This window comes from Vulpes vulpes, chromosome 7, assembly GCF_048418805.1.
Source record: "Vulpes vulpes isolate BD-2025 chromosome 7, VulVul3, whole genome shotgun sequence".
Classification (NCBI taxonomy): domain Eukaryota; kingdom Metazoa; phylum Chordata; class Mammalia; order Carnivora; family Canidae; genus Vulpes; species Vulpes vulpes.
Window position 1 is genome coordinate 68579782 of NC_132786.1, and position 19201 is coordinate 68598982.

At 41.3% G+C, this 19201-nt stretch overlaps 1 protein-coding gene across 4 annotated transcripts in view; it reads right to left on the bottom strand.

Moving 5' to 3' along the window:
- Positions 1-19201, bottom strand: part of EXOC4 (exocyst complex component 4) — a 754775-nt gene that overhangs the window by 68779 nt on the left and 666795 nt on the right. The window lies entirely within an intron of this gene.

Consider the following 19201-nt stretch of genomic DNA (forward strand, 5'->3'; position numbering starts at 1 on the left):
CCAAGACATGATAGACTATTTCTGTACTTGATTCAACACTGATTGCCTTCAATCAATGCATAGGTTAATAGAACAGAATCTCAGAGATGGAAAGTGGCCTTAGTAGTCATCTGGCCCAACCACGTGGTCTAGGCTTGTGTCACTTGTACAACTTCAAGTGGCTGCTGTGCTTCTGGTTGCATATTCACACAAATGTTTGTGAAAGAGAACTTGATAATATTTAAGGCAATCTACTCCATCTCTGAAAGACGTGGCCATCTACATTTAGCTGTATCTGTTGCCATTAATTTCTAATCATTGGCTCTGATTCTACCAACTTCACATTCATTCTCACATGTGTTAGCACTTCAGGTATTAAAGATACCATGTCTTTTGGCTTCCTTGAAGTCTTCCTTTTCCCAGGCTAGTTATCCCCAGTTTTTCAGCTATTCTTCATATAGTCAGAGTGAATTATTTTACAATTCTCATAATTTGCCAACAAAAATATTCCAATTGTTCTAGATCTCCCTTGAAATGTAGCTCTCAGGACCAAACATAATAAATAATACAGAGTAGGTGTGTCCTGTCCGGACAGAATTATCAGCTCCCTTGTTCTAGATGCTATGCTGCTTGCACAGAAGCCTGAAATCTTGGGGTGGGGTGGAGTAGGAAGTGTGCCATATTCTACTTTAACTCATAGAGAGATTATAGTCAGCTAAAAGCCCCAAAAGGTCTTTTTGGAAAATTTGATAAAACTACTTTCTGTATCTCTATCAAGTAATTGATAAAAATATTTAAGGAACTTAGACATTTTCTTCGGGAAGATACTGAACAGCAAAAGTGTGAACTATATTTATGTCTAGGCCTCTGTTGCATATCCAGTTCCCCATAATTTCTCAAAGATCACCAACAATTAGTTTGGCAATTTCATTCAAAAGTTCTTTTGCTACTCTACAGTTTCCAAGACTGGCTTTGAATCCTGTCTCCACTACTTACTTACATGACCAAGAGTGAAATACTTAAATTATGTCTTAGTTTCTCACTGTAAAACAGAGTACTATTACCTACAACATGTGGTTTTGAGGAGCATTAAATGGGTTAATGTGGCTAAAACACACAGAAAAATAGCATATCAACCTCGTTTAATATTAATACAAATAACAAGCAATTATTATTATTCTTTGGCGTGTGATTTGTCCAGGTTATGAGTCTTAAGCTTAATTATAGTGACAAGGTACTTAAAAGATAATTCCATCTTGAAATTCCATTATCAGTATTTTTTGCTTTTCCACCTGAGAATTCTTCTGTCAGAGGATGCAGCATCTTTTGGAGGGAGGGCACTTAGGGGATATGAGATCTGGCAAAGCATCACTAACTCGGGAGGAGGTCACCATACAGGGCAGAGAGTCACGTGTGGCTGTGGCAGGTTCTATAGTCACAGGCCTTTCAGAGCTGCATCTGTTTCTGGACTTTGCTAAGCCCAGAGAACAGCCCAGAAAGACAGTCCAGCCTCATAAGGCCAAGTTCCTCCTCTGGGAAACCAGACTTTAATAAATTAAGATATTTTGGCAAAGATTAAATGAAAACCAAACAAATTCGGGCCAAGGGAACTGATCCATAAGAAAGAATAAAATGTAATGACGTAGATTTAAGATTACCACCAGCTTTGGCATTATTCAGGATGCTCAGTAACCTGCCCCCTCTCTAAGGGTAACATTGCCCAAGTTGGATGATTACAAGGCGAGATCACTGCCTTCATAATGTTTTCACTTGGCAGGCTGGATGAAAGCAACTTTTTTTTTTTTTTAAAGATTTTATTTATTTATTCATGAGAATACACAGAGAGGAGAGAGAGAGAGAGAGAGAGAGGCAGAGACACAGGCAGAGGGAGAAGCAAGCAGGCTCCACGCAGGGAGCCCGACGTGGGACCCGATCCCGGGACTCCAGGATCACGCCCTGGGCTGAAGGCAGCGCTAAACCACAGAGCCACGGGGGCTGCCCGAAAGCAACTCTTAAGTACCACCATTCTAATACTTGAAAGCATGTTAGGGCTTTTGAGTACCTGGACTCTGCTGTTGAATGACCCTAACTGGGGTTTGAGAGCTCTTTATGTGCCAATGATACCGGGCAGAAATCAGAGCCCGAAGAGATCAGGCTCATGGCTTCAGGTCAAAAGTTATACCAATCTCCTAAACTCTATCAAAGACATTCTGGACAAATTCTACCATGAAAGTTAAAAAAAAAAATCCAAGCAGTTAATTAATGGAAGACAAACAGTCAAGGTAAAACTTGGAATGAGTGAGGCAAAAGTAGCTTAGAAAAGCAACACACACACACACAAAAAAAAAAAAAAGAAAAAAAAGAAAAGCAACACATTGTATATTTTGCTAGACTGCAATCTACAACAAAAACATTTTAGTAAAGCACTATGAAAAATCATGCCCAGAGTTCTACGGAGAAGCCGGCCTGTCAATTCCTAAGGGCTTATTGAGATTTACAAAGTTTTCTTAACAAGAAGGAAAATACTGAGCAAAAAAATGGTAAGCGTGGCAAACAAATACAACACAAAACAGTGAACTCCTAAATGTCAAATGAAAATCTACAAAAAAAGAACTGCTGACAGAATTGGCTTGGGATGCAGTGGAGGTAGGAGGTTACTGGACACACCCATGCACACACATCCTGTTAGAGGCTCCGTGGTTGTATACTTTAGGGATTGCGCTTCATATCCGCAAAGCCCACATCCAATGGACTTTAAAAATAATTAGCACTTGATCATTTTATTAAGACACACACTTCGAGTTATTTTGCTAATACTAGGGGATGGGTCACATCAGATCATTCATAATATCCCGTTGCTCTTAGAACCACTGCATAGGGATCCCTGGGTGGCGCAGTGGTTTGGCGCCTGCCTTTGGCCCAGGGCGCGATCCTGGAGACCCGGGATCGAGTCCCACGTCGGGCTCCCGGTGCATGGAGCCTGCTTCTCCCTCTGCCTGTGTCTCTGCCTCTCTCTCTCTCTCTGTGTGACTATCATAAATAAATAAAAAATTAAAAAAAAAAAAGAACCACTGCATAAAAGCAGGTGTTTTTGAGACTCTAGTTGTGTCACTGTAACGGTGGCTTTCTGTACGGACTGGTCAGTGAGGATGCTGAAGCTTGCTCTCCAGGGCAGACACTGCCTGTTAGGTGAACCCACACTTACTTCCAATTCTTCCTTGCTCGCTCTGGCTCAGACTCCAGAAAGCTAAATGTTTGTATTTCCAGCCTTGCTTGTAGCTAGAGAACCCCCACGTTTCACCATCTGCCCAATGACCTTTATTTTTTTTCCCAATGACCTTTTAAGTAGATTCTTCGGCAGCAACTTGATCTAACTCTGGCTAATTTGGCAACTCATCTTTTGACAGGGAAACGAAAGTATGGATTGTTACCACTGAAATGTTCTGGATTTGAATCTCGAAAATGCCTTCAGTGCCCCTTGGCTATCCTTCACTAGTGCTTCTCTAGCTCCTTTTCCTTTTCTCAGGAACTTTCCCCAAGTCATGCAACTCTACTTCCTACTCTCTTGTCCCTCCTCTCTTAAGGACCTCAGATTCTCATTAAGGCTTCAAAGGACTTGTCACCACTTGCTTTCTCTGTGGTCTTGCCTTCTATTTACTCTCCCACACACCATAATCCTTCTGCCTTCACGTCCTGATTACATCATTATTCTGATCATCACCCATGATATACTAACCGCCAAATCCACTGGGTGCGTTACAGTACTAACCTCAGAAAGGCTCTGTGCTATGTTCAACATGACTGGCCATTTCCCTTTTAAAATTCTGTTTTCTTTCGGCTTAGATGGCAACTTACTCCTCTGGGTGTCCTTCTACCTCTCTGCCATTGTCTTCATCATTTCCTTCCCTGGATCCTCTTTCTTTAGCCCACCCCAAAGTGCCGGTGTTTACAGGATTATTTCCTCTATCGATTTCCCTTATTTGTCATTCTATATGTTCTCTCTGAGTGAGCTCATCCATTTTCATGGGTTTTGCTATTATCTGGGGACTGAGAACTCCTAAACTTCATTTGATCAACTGTGTGCAAGCTAGCCTTACCTGTACACCCCACAGGCATCTCAAATGCAGTGTGTTCACAACTAAACCCATTATCTATCTTCAGCATCTGCTCTTTATCCCGAATTCCCTGTGCATCAGTGGTGTAGCAATCTAGGAATCTCAGCTGCAGACTTGAGAGTAATTTCTGAGCCTCTCCCTCACTCTCCCCAGCAAAGACTAATTTCTGCCAATTTCATTTCCTAAATGCCTCCTAATATGTTTTATCTTTTCTGTATCCACTGCGACTTTCTAGGTTTGGCCCTACTCTCTTCCATGCAAGAATAAGCCTCCTGTCTTGCCCCTACCTTAATTCAATCCTCCATACTTAGCTCATTAAATGAGTTAGAGAAGGAGAGTAATTTTTCTAGAACACAGATGAGACTTTGTTAATTTTTTGTAATAATAACATCAGTGTTTCCTGCTGCTTATATGCTGAAGTCCAAGGTCCTTACCAAGGCCTGATTGCTCCTTCGCAAAACCATGATTTTTGGTTTCTAACACTTTGGTTTTTCTCGGTTTTTCACCATTTTCTCTTTCCTTTCTGACCTCGGCCCCTTGCCTTCCTGGCCCTTTAATCTGACACCTTTTTAAAGCAGGTTCCCTAAACATATCCTGCTCTTTCAGAATTCTTTACCTTGGATGGTTCTTAATACTCTTTCTACACTGTTTATACTTTCTGATTCAGAAACCATTGTCTGATTCTCCAGCCAGGGTCATTGACTTCTCTGGGGTTTTTTGTTTTGTTTTGTTTTTCCACATAATTCTCAGTAGTTACCATATTCCATTGACATTATCTGTTTATCAGTATGTCTTCCTACAGGGCACAGATTATCTATATATCTATCTATATCTGTTGGAGGCATTACAGGAGCTCAATCAATGCTTTTTTTTTTTTTTTTAATGAACAGAACAAATGATTTAATTGACCAATATGACAGGACAAATCATTCACATAGTAACAGATTGGTGAAAATCAGGGAAGAGAAGGCACAACTTGTCATCTAACAATTATTAACTCTTTCCTCAGTTTCTTGAGCATATTCTGGGGATAGAGTGGAGATATGGAAGTAGTTCACGGTAGCTGGTTTCTTGGGCTATTCAGGAATCCTGCAGAAGTACAGTCTAAAAGGAATTCTGGTCAATCCCTACAGCCCAAGCACTTTCCTTATAAATTGTGTTGCCTTAAGAAGTCACTTTAACTTCATGAGTCCACCTTGTGGCAGCCAAGCCTTGAGGGTCCTCTCTTTTTACTGACATAAAATCCCTCGCATATCAAATAACCAGTAACTATCAAGGAAAGCCAACATACTGTCATGGAGAAGCAATCAGCCTAGGACATTAGGGTGTCTCAAGTGGTTCCACATCCTAATATTAACCAGACTGAAATGTATTTAAGTCTTAAAATTAGTCAAAATTGGACTCATTCAGACCCAGAAGAGCATCTGTTTTCAAGGGTGCAGCTGCCACACTTTCAATGGTAACTTACTGTGACTTCTTTAATTGATTCATCTGAGGATGTCCTTGTGCATCTGCAATATTATCTAAAATTGTTACAATATCAGCTTAGACTGACTGGTATCAGCTGTCATCAACATGATACATTGAAAAGAGAAAGCTGGTTACCATGGAAGAAAAAGAAAGGTTAACTCTGTGAATTCAAATATCTTCGAAGATGGAAAGAAGACAATGAAGAAAGATCCCATGAGATTTTTCTCACTTGAAAATTTTAGATCAAATTTTGGTACAACCATTATTTCTGACTCTTCTTGCTATCTGTACAGAGAAATGACAGACACCACATGATGATGTCTGCTTGAACCTGGAATAAATTTATCTAATTTCCAATCTTCAGTTTTCCTATATAGAAAATTGTGGTAATAGCATCCTTCTAACTCTCAGAGCAGTGTGTTAGTAGGTTCTGTAAATAATTCTGAGATCCTTTGACGTTGTTACCTGGCTGACATTTTTAAAAAATAAAAATAGGAATGCTGACTAGGCCTATGACATTAATAACTCAAGGGGCTTGTAGAGTCAAAGTGGGCTGTGACAGGAGACCCTCCACCTAACCCTTCCCTCTCCTTACATGCCTGAGGGATGTGCTACTATCAAGCCCAACACTGAGGATTTAAGGGTGTCAAACACTCTAATGCTGCGGTTCCAAGTTGGAACTTCGACGCCAGCTAGCTCTGTCCTTGGTCTTCTCAATGTCTCTGTTCCGCCATCCCTACCTTTTATTAATGCCCTTGAATTTTTTGCAAACCTATACAAGCTAACCACCCCGGCCCCAGTACTTTGTACATAGTAGTCACTTTATAAGTGTCCATTAAAAAAAATCACTTATCTATTTATGAAACTGACTGGTTTCTGGAAGCAGAGGTTATCTTCATATGCTCAAGGCTCTACTGTCTTTCTAGCATCAAATTTGAATTTTTTAAGAAGAATTTAATTTATTTGACAGAGGGAGAGAGAGAGAGCATGCACGCACATGCATGCACAAGTAGGCAGAGTGGCAGGCAGAAGGAGAGGGAGAGGCAGACTCCCCTGCTGAATGGGGAGCCCAACGTGGGTCTTGATTCCAGGGCCCTAGAATCATTACCTGAGCCAAAGGCAGACGCTTAACTGACTGAGCCACCCAGGTTCCCCGAATTTGAATTTTCTTAAGACAGAGATGTCCTTTCCTTCTGATCTAAGTCAATTACTCCAAACTAATGTTTTATGGTGACTCTTTTTGATCATTCTTTCTTTTACCGGAAACATATTTTTTAACCCCTCACTATTCTCTGCCAGCAGTCTTACCTTTTGGCACCGTTAGCAAGTCATTTATTTTGTCACTCCTTCCCATCTGCCAAACAATCCTGAATCTAGTGAAGTTCTGTTGCTACATTTCTATATAAGGACTGGCCTCATACAAGAAACATGCTTGGTAGGTTCTGTTCATTTTGCTTTCTATTTCAGAAGCAGTGGTTCTTCTGTCCTTAAATGTTACCTAGTTCTTTTCAGTCCAGATTTCCCTAGAAATTTTTGGTTTGAACTAGTAAAATCAATTGGTTTTGAAAACCAGAATGCTGACTCAGATTGTTCTTTGACCTATAGAATTACAATGGCAAAGAATGCGGGGATATGGGGGACATTATTCGGATGAGACCTTGTACAGGCATAGGTATAGCCAGCTCTGGAAACAGAGCCTACTCTATGAGGTCTAACACCCAACCAATGCATCCTTTTATAGCTGTTAGCCATGTGGCAAGAATGCCAAGCCTTCTCACCACTGCTTCTGGAAGGAAGCTAGCTCTCTTTTGTCTACTTTTATAGGAAGAAGGACAAATGGAAGAGATTTTTTCTTTTTAAATGGGGTGGTTAAAAATGGAAGAAATACATTACCAGGAAGGACAAAAGAAATTAAAAATGGAATAACTGGAGTACAAAGTGAACGTGTCTTATTTATGTTTGCTTTTTTAGGGCCTAATTACTAATTGATAATATATTTATGTCAAAAAAAAATGTTCCCAGTCGGTATAGGAGGCAAAGACCTACTTTCTTTTCTGTGCTGCCATTTGTTTCTTAAATGAGCACGTGTTACACCTTTTCCCGTCAGTCATGGACTTATGGGCAACATAACTTTGCGTTCTTTGGAACATCTCCTTCTCACCTGTCTCTCTCCCCTCCTAAATGTCTTATATCACCCTAGCTGCAGGTGGTAACGCTTTGGGAAGAAAAGTATGCTTGTCCCACTCACTGTCCAGCCCAATGACACAGATGTTCAATAACATTAACAATGTGTTATTTATTATACGGCAATAAATAAATAAAGACCAAAGATTAAACTTTTATAAAGAACTCAGTTTTAAGAGTGCTTAAGAGTGATTTTCATTGCTGTGAACGCAGGCTCTTTCCTGCTGCTTCCCAGAGGAATAGAATTTATCCTCTCACTTTTTATTACCTTTAGAGCACAGTTCTTAACAACTGTCAGCCTCCTGTTCCTCACATGTCTTCTCAGAGAGTTGTTGTGAGGACCAAATGGGGAGCATAGCCTCTCTCACAGTGCCTGCCACAAAGCTAGGGCCATCCTTTGAACTCCAGTAACACTAGGCCTCCTTCTTCCTTTTCCAGTCTTAGCACAGCTCACCTCATGCTGCAGAGAATCCCTGGTAGCTTGTGAGATCCGTGAGAACAAAAGCCATAACTTACTCTTCCAGGCATCTCTCCCAGCCTAGCTCTTCCTTACACTCAGCGGTAATGCCTGTTGCATTTAATCTGCAGGTTTGGGACAAATCACAGAATTTTGTGTCTTTTTCTTTTCATTTTATCACCACAGTGCCTTTAACCTAATGTCTTCCAAATAGCTTATTAGCTTGGAACATTATTCCGTTGCAGGGTAAGAAACTGAACGCCCAGAAAGGCAATGAGTGAAACGGAAGAATTATTCCAAATATTGACCCATACAGGGAAAACAAGGGAGATCCGTGTAAGGCTCATTGTCAAGGGCAAAACAAAAATAAGAACCAAGATAAAAAAAAAAAAAAAGGACAGTTGTTCCCTTAGGCTATCACAGGATAAGAGGCCAATTCTAAGCCAACAGGATAAACTACACACTGCAGTTTTGTCGAGGGAAGATCACATCCAGTTACTCACGAAATAGTGCTTGATGGTAACAAGCCTGAGCAAGCCCCAGGACCTCCAAGGCCGTTAGCTGTAGATTTGACTTCCAGACAATGCAAACCAGCACAGACACCCTGGTTTTTACACCTTTTGAGTGACAGTCCAGACCTCAGTCCCCTTTGGTCCTGGGGGGAAGTATTAAGATTGATTTTTCCTTTATTCCAAATAATCCTCCCTGAGGCCTGGTAAAAACCTAATCATCTACTAAAAAGGCGTGTGGTGTGGCCAATTCAGCTCCTGCCAGATATGAAAGAGAAATGGAGGAAAAGCTAATGAACAGCTCCTGTCCTTGTGCTGAAAGGCACTATTGTGGGACTCTATTAGATTTCCGTAGACTTTGTAAGTCTTTTGTGTTTCTGTAAAACCCTGCATCAAAAAGCATCTTAAGGTGTTAACAAATACTTAGCCAGATATTTTATGTGAATAAGCGACACAGATTTAAGTTTCAAAAGAATTTCAGAGGCGAAAATATTATGTGGCAAAGAGATAACATTTATTCATGTGTCAACAGGATCCCTCCAGCTTCAGCATTTGTAAATCTTCCAAAGAGCCTTTGGGATGGCTCGTTCACTGTGTAAATTAGAAACATTAGGTCCATTTACAAATGGTGAATCTGAACCAAACAGAAATAAAGCACCCTTCCCAACAGGACATAGCAAACAAGTGCCCCACATGGAGGCAGAGCTGAAGGAGTTAACCTATAAGACCTCTATGGGGTCTCTCTTGCGTGTGACTTGTTTCATGACTTTCCTCTCCGGGCAGCTGCATCATTCATAAATTTGGACTTGACCTGACCTAGAGTCGGCACAACTCTCACTTTTATCTCTATATCACTTAGAAAGGGAGGATCATCATACCTACCTCACAGGAGTCTGATGATTCAGTGAGAAATAACACAAAGGCTTAGAACTTGTTTAACACACAAGTTCTTACCACAAGGCAATTACTATTAGCATTCCAACAACTACTACTACTATTATGTATTCAATAATAATGTACTGAATGAATAAATAGCAAAACCCCAGGATCCCTCTCCTCAATCTACAGCTTTAAGTAAGTTTTGGAACAATGAGACTAGCTTTAGACAGTGAACGTGTTTTGCAGAACAAAACAGGTAGAATCCTAGAAGCACTGGCTACTCTGCTCCTACCGCTCTGATGACAAGACATAGATGGTGGACTTCTCTGACCCTGCCACCAAGCACACAGACCATCACCAACACCTGCTGTGTAGCCGGTGATGGCTCCCTCTGAAGCAGGTTGGAAATAAGAGATACAGAGAGAATCAACCTGCTTACACACAGCGCAGGATTTGCAGGTGTAAATCTTGCCAGGAGAAATTTGTACCTGGTGAGGACAAGTGTGGCCACTTCTCCAGTATGCAGTAAAGAGAACAGTTAACTCAGTACCTCCCCTTTCATTTCGCTCAGGTCAGATACTGCCTCTTCAGGCTAGTGCCACACACATATGGACTAATGCCTTGTAAAGGTTAATAATATACAGCCGTACTTCTGTCTTTATACGTTAGTAACACATGAATGCTGTTCTTATACTCATTCTAGCTTTGCCATAAATCCCTAGAATAATTAACCATGCATCCAGAATCAACTGTTCTAAACATCAAAAGTTTCATAATCTGTTTTTATGTCATTTAAGGGTAAGCTAGGTAGAGTAGCAGTCATTTACCTACCAAGTGATTGTATAATTGGAGGATACATATTACCTCACTTGAAATCTAAGTAACTTTCTTTCTCTAAGTGAAAGGACATGGGTGTTCTCACAATAACTATGAATCCCATTTTTCTACTGTTATAGAACAACATTTCTCTTGGATTTAACAAGTGCAGGCTCAGAAAATGGTGGTTAAATTCTGACTTGACCACGTAATAACTGAATAACCTTGGGCAAAACTGCAAGGACCTTGAACTGGAGTGATAAGAGCTTTAGCCTCAAAGGGTCATTGTAGGCTCTGTATAGGGAATAACAAAAAAGTGTCTAGAACAACGCAAGGCACATAGTAAGTGCTCAGTAAATCTCAGTTACTATTGCTGGACCCTTGCTAGGAACCCCAGAAGACGAGAACTCCTACACTCATCTTCTTACTCATTAAAACATCTTGCAACACCAGAGAGCTGTGGGCTTAGTTGTTCAGGCGTCTAACAGATGGAAAGAAACCAATGTAGTAAGACATTTACATGTGTAAACTCCTGACGTTCTGCCCTTAAAATAAGGGATCACAGAAGGAAGAGAACATTACAGAATTCTGGCAATGTTCAAAGCAGGGGAGGGAAATGGGAAAAGGAGGGACTCTAAGTGGCAGGTTTATTTATTTATTTATTTATTTATTTATTTATTTATTTATTTTCAGTCAAACTTAGTTTTATTTACCAAGTAGACATGCTTGGCATAAGGAAGGAAATGTACATAAAAAATAATCAAGAATTGATGGTTAGCATATAAGCTCCCCCCCCCCCCCGCCCAATTTAGGATAAAGACACCACTACATTTATTGGAGAAAAGATGATCTTTTTTTTTTTTTAATAAATTAATTTTTATTGGTGTTCAATTTACCAACATACAGAGTAACACCCAGTGCTCATCCCGTCAAGTGTCCCCCTCAGTGCCCGTCACCCATTCCCCCCCACCCCCCGCCCTCCTCCCCTTCTACCACCCCTAGTTCGTTTCCCAGAGTTAGGAGTCTTTATGTTCTGTCTCCCTTCCTGATATTTCCCACACATTTCTTCTCCCTTCCCTTATATTCCCTTTCACTATTATTTATATTCCCCAAATGAATGAGAACATACACTGTTTTAAATTTCACCTTCTTGGGACAGCCTGGGTGGCTCAGCGGTTTAGCACCGCCTTCAGCCCAGGACATGATCCTGGAGCCCCGGGATTGAGTCCCACGTCCGGCTCCCTGCATGGAGCCTACTTCTTCTCTCTGCCTGTCTGTGTCTCTTATGAATAAATAAATAAAATCTTTAAAAAAAATAAATTTTACCTTCTCATCTACAAAGCTAGGAGAATGACAGTCTTCAGCTTTGTCAATTCAATAAAAGAGGTGGCATTTCCGGCAGGCACAAGGAAGTGGAGTTTGGTGGGAAAGCAAGGAATGACACTCAGAAGCAGCTCGAGAGGAGATACAGTAGTGTTCCTCACATTATTTTGAGGGAAGGATGACAGGGATCTTCCTTTTCAAGGAAAGGATCTGTAGGGCGTGGCTCTGGAGCAAAGTGAACTCAGGTATTATCTTAGGAGTTCAGAGGATGGCCAACAAAGCTTGGATATTGTGTTTTTGAAAGATCAGGTCTCCACCTTACTCACACAGGGCTTGGAAGGTCAAATCTGTATTCTGCATCAGCATTTCCATCAGGGTCACAGATGATTCCTCGACCCGGGACCAAGCCATGATAAGGAGGGGGGGAGAAGACACGCAGATGGGCGTGTATCCATGTGGTAGCAGGCAGCGATTGGGGAGCCGTACAGCCAGGTGGGCAGTGACCAGGGAGCCATACAGCCAGGCGGATAGTGATCGGGGAGCCGTACAGCCACGGGGGCAGCAATGATTGGGGATCTGTAAAGCCACATGGGCAGTGATCGGGGAGCTGTACAGCCAGGTGGGCAGTGATTGGGGAGCTGTACAGCCAGGCAGGCAGCAATGATTAGGGATCTGTAGAGCCACGTGGGCAGTGATCAGGGATCTATTTGTACAGCCACACGGCCAGTGATCCGGGAGCCATACAGCAAAGGGGGCAGCAGTGATCGGGGAGCCTAGAGCCCTAACATATGACCTGGAATGGTCAAAACTGTTATTTTCACCAAAAGAGCCAGAAGCTGTTATAAATTATTTCAATAAGAACATAAAGACCCTGACAGTTCAGCTCTCCTATCGAGGCTTAAAGCAGCTGAACCAGGCTCCTTTTGGAAAGATGTATTTTATATTTACTACCATGGGGAGAACTGTCGTTTCATTTTTCCTGGGGAATATGTTCCCCTCGATATTACCCTGGATCACATTTATTGTAGAAAGTGAGATGAGGAAACACGTGTGCTCTGGTCCATTGTCAACTCGGCCTCAGCCCCAGCCCTTTTCTGGAAGCTTAGGAACTGTATTTTCCAACTCCTTGCCAACAGGGTTTTGGGTTTAGAACCTGCCAGCAAGAGGCATTCCCAAAAGATGTGGAAGGCAGAGAGGGGGACGGCGTGATCCTCCTCGTGCAGTGGCAGAATGATGCTCAGACAGATGGCAAGTAAGAGAACTGCAGCTGCTTCCAGGGGAGCTCCCGGGACAGCTGCTTCTTACGGCAGTGGGAGAAAGTTCTGGTGCCTTCTACGTTCCCATTTCCGGCAAGCCGGCAGCAACTTTCCTTGCTCTTCCTTCCAACTGTTTCCTAAGCTTTTCAAGCCACTTTACAAACACCTATTTCCTTGTATTAAATTTCCTCTTGCTTGAAATACCTAAAATGGTTTCTGTTTTCCCGACAGAGTCCAGATGAAGAAACACAACCTTCTACTTATGAGATATTCCTGAGGGCATCTGGAGCCGGACGGAGTGCGAGGAAGAGTCCCTAAGAATCCCTCGGCTCCCTTTTCATGGAAGCTTGTACCCTCTAAGGCCGGGATGTTCAGAACTGGCTCAGTAGAGCCACGAGTCTCCCCATCTCCAGTCTCTCAGTTTCCCCCAGCTCGCTTAATCGGAAAAGCTCCACTTTTTTTGTTACCTATTAAAATTTGGCAGTAAAAATCTGCTGGAAAGGTCATTCATAAACCATTGCCCTTGAAGAGGAAGGAATCTGGTCACAAGCAAACCATTTCCCATTGTACTCCAGCTTCCAGATACTAGCCAAAGTAGGGATAAAAGCCAAATGTCTAAATTACAGCATAGCTCCTAAAGACTGAGGATGAATGGCAAGAATGTCTATATAAATCTTTACTTGGAAACAAGTGACCAGCTTTCTCTTTATTTTAGCCACATTAATTCAAGTATCTTTTTTTTTTTTAAATGTGTTTACTGAGTACTGACCAATTTGTAAATTGCTCTCATTTTGAGGAACACATGCCAAGATTCCCTAGCAAAGCAGATTCAACCTTTCCTTTGGACAATGTTTCACGGAACCAATGAACTGTCCAATTTTCCAGGAAAGCCTACTATGGGCTTCTCTACTATTTCCCAACGAGATCCCAGGTTAAAGATGTAGACTTTCACAAATCTGACTTCTTAGTGAGGTCATTCAATTTGGAACTGCTTTTAACAATTACATAAAAATACTTCAGCTTAACACTGATTTTTTTTTTTTTGAGAGAGAGAGAGAGAGAGAGAGAGAGAGAGAGAAAGAGGGTGTGCATGCACATGTGTGTGCACATAGGGGAGGGGAGGGGGCAGAGGGAGATAGGGAGAATCTTAAGCAGGCTCCACATCCAGCATGGAGCCCGACTTGGGGCTGTATCTCACCACCCTGAGATTGTGACCTGAGCCCAAATCAAGAGTCCAATGCTTAACCAATTGTGCCACCCAGGCATCCCAATACTGAATTTGTCTTCCAAATCAACTCCACATGTGTGAGCACACTAAGCATGTAACAATCTCTGGGCTCCACGATTTGGATCACTGGCCCTTTCAAGTCATGAAATTTATAGGGAACCACCTAATAATCCCTTTGTTCTTAGGCTCAGCCATCACGACATTCAGTTTTAAAAAGTGGGTGACTCATCAATTTTCACATCTTTCTCTGCTGGACTAAATAGAATTTTCTTTTTAAAGATTTTATTTATTTATTTATTTATGACAGGGCATAGAGAGACATAGAGAGAGAGAGAGAGAGAGAGGCAGAGACATAGGCAGAGGGAGAAGCAGGCTCCCCACAAGGAGCCTGATGCGTAACTCGATCCCAGGACCCTAGGATCACATTCTGTGCCCAAGGCAGGCGCACAACCACTGAGTCACCGAGGTGCCCCAAATTTTATTTTCAGGGAAACAATTAAGATGACACTGGTAAATGTTGGTTTGATAAGATACAAGAGGTAAACTGAAAATACATTCACATTCATCTGGAAATTAAACATACACATTGAGATTACAGCAAAACTTGGGTCTCTATCTACTAATTTTATAGATGTATGCATAGTGTCCCTGTTCCATCCACTATACATCCTGATCAGTGTAGTTGGGCACCAAGGATACTATTCTTTTCCTCTTATGAACCCACAGTGGCTCCTGCCTCTCCCCACATTCCTTTCTGGGTGCTAACAATCATGTTGGTGCTTGGGATCATGGCCAAACTTTCATCCAAAGTTTCTCTAGAAACTGAAGAATCTCTTCAGCTTTCACTGTCTTGAGAAAGGAATATATGCTGTGATGTGGTGTTTAGTCATCTTTCACATGTTCTACATTTTCTCAAATTCAGCATATTTCCTGAATACCCTAAGATAATCTATTTGAATTCTACTTGAAAAAAGCCACAGGCCATCTGATGCTTTCCTCGCACTTGTTTCTTACTATGACTTGTCTTCTATCCTTTCATCTGAAAAACACTCTCTTTTCCAACTAAAACAGAAACAGAAGAAGAGTAGAGTGGTCCTTCCTTCTTTATCATTCTGCCAATTGTGAGCCCATTTACTTTTCTTTCTGTGTCTAAATATGGCTAAATTGTATTGTCTTCAGTATCTCTCACAACCATTGAGATTCTGGGTGTTTGCTGCCCTGACACTTTACCTAAGGCTCACCTTACACTTTCTGTGCTGAGGATGCACTCATTCTTTCATTCGTGGGTCCTTCCACGTGTGCTCACAAGAGAGCTCTTTGGATGAGAGACCGCAGTGTGGAGATTACAAGTCCAGACTGGAAGCAAACTGGGTTAAGTTCAAATTCTGCCTCCACCACTGACTACTAAGTAGCTCTGTGTCCTTGGGTAAGTTATTTTACTTCTCTGTGCCTCAGTCTCCCAGTAAACAAAAATAGAGATAATCATGGCATCTAATTCATGGGGAGATTGCTAAGATGAAATGAGAGGGAGGGTGTGTATTTATTTAATAATATGCCTTAGCATAGAGTGTGTCTGATATTATTTCTTGTTGAAATTATTTAGCCTTTTATGGTGCATATTTTATGTTGTATCCTCTCCCCAAAATATGAACTATATTATCTTTGATAGGTTCAACCATGGGATCACAGCAATAGTTTTTCTAAATGTCTCAAAATTTAACTTTCTGAAAATGATACATCCTGCCATGCCTGGTGTTTACTTTGCTGTGCAAACTCCAATCAATATGATATGGTAACATTATCCAAAGGCCATTATGATTTTCGCTTTCCCTCTGAATTCTTCCCTTTGGTCAGAATTAAGCATAGAATATTGAGTCTCAGCATTTTTTTCCCCTCTTGGGAAGAAAAGTCATTCAAAAAACAACTCGAGAACTTAATTCTCATCCTATTTTAGCTGAATTAGACTTCTGGAAACTACCTGAAACCTCCTGTCACTGCCACCACCATGTCCGTGTAGTCATTATATCAAGAAAGCAACATTCAGGGCCTATATTTCACTGAGAGGTCGGTAGTGTGCTTTCATAATAGTATCAATTGCTTCTATTGAACTCACAATAAACATACAGGAATGGCAATAGAGTTTTAATTTCCTTCAGTGCTACAAACGTTCCATTTTGCACGCTTCCATCATTTTAGGTGAAAGCACTGTATATACAACAAAGATGTTGGTAAGTAATTGCAAAATCAGTAGTAAAGTCAATTCTCAACAAAACTTGTACAGGAAAAAAAAAACAAACTTGTACAGGATCCTGTATTTTATTTAGTTTTTCAGGGTCCCGTATTTTAATTTCAGTTATTGGCATCATACTTTTTCTACATTAAACCACTCACAAGAACTATTACTAAGTCGAGTTACTTTAGAGGCATTCAAGTGCTTACTGCCCAGGGTGGGCATTACCTCTGGATCCTTCTTGCTTATTTATCTTGTACTTATTATAACAGGTTTATACTTCCATATGCTAACCCATAAGCAGAATTCCTATTTCACTCCATCCCCCAACTTGGGACAAATGCAGAGTAGGAAATAAATGACATTCAAATGAGTCCATTTTGCAACTTCTAGACTAATATCTAAGGTTAGATTTGTATATTAGAGATCAAATACCACTAATTGCCTCTATATTGAAAGTAATTGCTATGAACCAGTCGATTGAATCTATCTCCCAAGAGGATATTTTTACAATTCCGTTGAACTACACAATTTGGAGGGTTTCCTTTATTGCCTGTATTTATGTTTGAGCTGTACTACACATCTGTGATGTGCAGGTACCGTTTCATTTTATTGAGTGTCACTTCAGCATATGGCTCTACTGGCAGAGCTAATTCTTTATCGCAGCACAGGGCTTGGCACAGTCACAGTCCACCAGGTGCCCAGACAAGGACTCTGGAAAGGCCTTGGATGTCTGTATCCTGTACTTCCTATATTGAACTAGCAATGACCATCTACTGATCACTCTACCTTAATATCCCTGAATCCACCCCCACTCTCTCCACCTTGTGCAGCCCTCTACTATTCATCACCCACGTTAGTGTAGCAGGTTTCTAACTAATCTGTTTGCCTCAAGAATTATTCCTCTCCAATTTATCCTCTTATGATCTTGCTGAAGAAATCACTCCAAAACACCATTTGATCACGTTTCTCTTATGTCTAAAAATCTTTTGATAGTTTAGCCTTACCTTTCACGGAACATCTCCACTGGTCCTTGTCCATAACTCTAGCTTCATTGCTTGCTGCTCCCCAAAGTGAACCTTAGGTTCCAGCCCACTGAACACATGAATTACCCTGAACTCCCCTTCTTTTCTTCTTCTTCATAGGCTTTTCTCCTCCTCTCTCCTTTCCTTTTTGGTTTTTCCTCCATAAAGTGCCCTTCTATCCTCTCTTTGCCTGGTGAATTACTATTCTTTCAGAGCCAGATCAGCTGCCCCCTTCTCCAGAAAGGCTTCTCTGATACTTGTATTCTCCTTAAAACATGCTTCCTGTATCCTCACTGTATGTTATGGTTCCTCCATAGTCACCCAATCACAATATGGTGTAATTACTTTCAGGCCTAGCTTTTCCATGACCTATAAACCTCCCGCAGGCAAAAGGTGGGTCTTGTTTACTCATGTTCCTAAGGCCTAGCATATAGCTGGTACTTGTGTCATCCATTAAGCCGAGTTGATCCACAAATATTTACTGAATGAGTATCTTCTCTGATGGCCCCCTGAGACAGCGCTTCACTGGTCTAGTTTAATTTCTCTTGGATAAATTCAACAGAACACATGATTTATGAATTCCTCTCTATGCCTATAACCAGGGTGGCTCTCCAGCTGATTGACCATGTGTCTTTTTGTCTCTTCAGTAGCGGATGTCTACTAGAGAAGATGGATGGAGAGAGAAGCAGCTGGCCAAGCTGGAGAATAAAACAGGACAGTCAGAGGACAAAGGCAAAGACAGAGAGGATACCCAAACTGACTTTCCTCATACCACTTTCAGCATTTCCTTACCCTCTGCAACACAAAGAATCCGTAACACAGGAAAGCACCCCCAAAATTCCTTAATATAGTGAAAATCTCTAGGTTTCTGCATTTGCAGTGTTCGTCTGAGTTGTTTTATTTAAACACAAAGACATGAAAATAATGCTCCCTCCGCACATCCTACCACAGTATGCTTTCCAAGATGCTTTGAACTTACTGAAGCAATTCTGGTATTCCAAAGTTTGTTAAAATGTCATATCTGTTTTTATTAGCTAAGGAAGTAACTTAAATGATGAGGAAGAGAAGGAAAGGACTTTCTAATCCAGGAACTAGGAAAGCATGCTCAAGAATCGCCAAAAAACAGATTTTTAGGAAGAAACAAATAAATCGCCTCACATGAACAGCTGGTAAAAACTGCCATATGAGAAAGTAGAAATCACCATAAGAGTGGACAGATGAATCATCTACAGTGAAGAGTGCTGCAAGAAAATAAAACTCAGAATATGAGAAGGAAAAAGTCAGAGAAGTCAAGGAACATTTCCTCTCAGGTTAATGAAAAGTCATGTGGCTCCCAGATCAATGTCCCGGCTCTGCCACTGGCCAAACCTAGATCATACTTCCATGCTTCAGTTTTTCCATCTGTAAAATGGGAATAAAGAAGCCAGCTTTATTATTATTATTTATTTCATAGATTATCTGTATTTATTTAGAGAAGTCTGGACCATGGCTGTGGGGATTAACACCTACAGTAGGAGTCCCAGATGTATCGTGCGAGAGGGTTTCTGCCGGGGACGCAACAGGAATTGGGAAGGGAAGTAAACACAAAATGGAAAGAATGACTTCTTGGGTAACTCTGGCATGCTCATTTTGGTCAAGAGAGGAGGGATTAAAAAAAAAAATGAGGAGGGATACCCAACGAAGCTCGGAAGGGCATGTCAACCCATCTGAGATGCACTGGGATAAGCAGG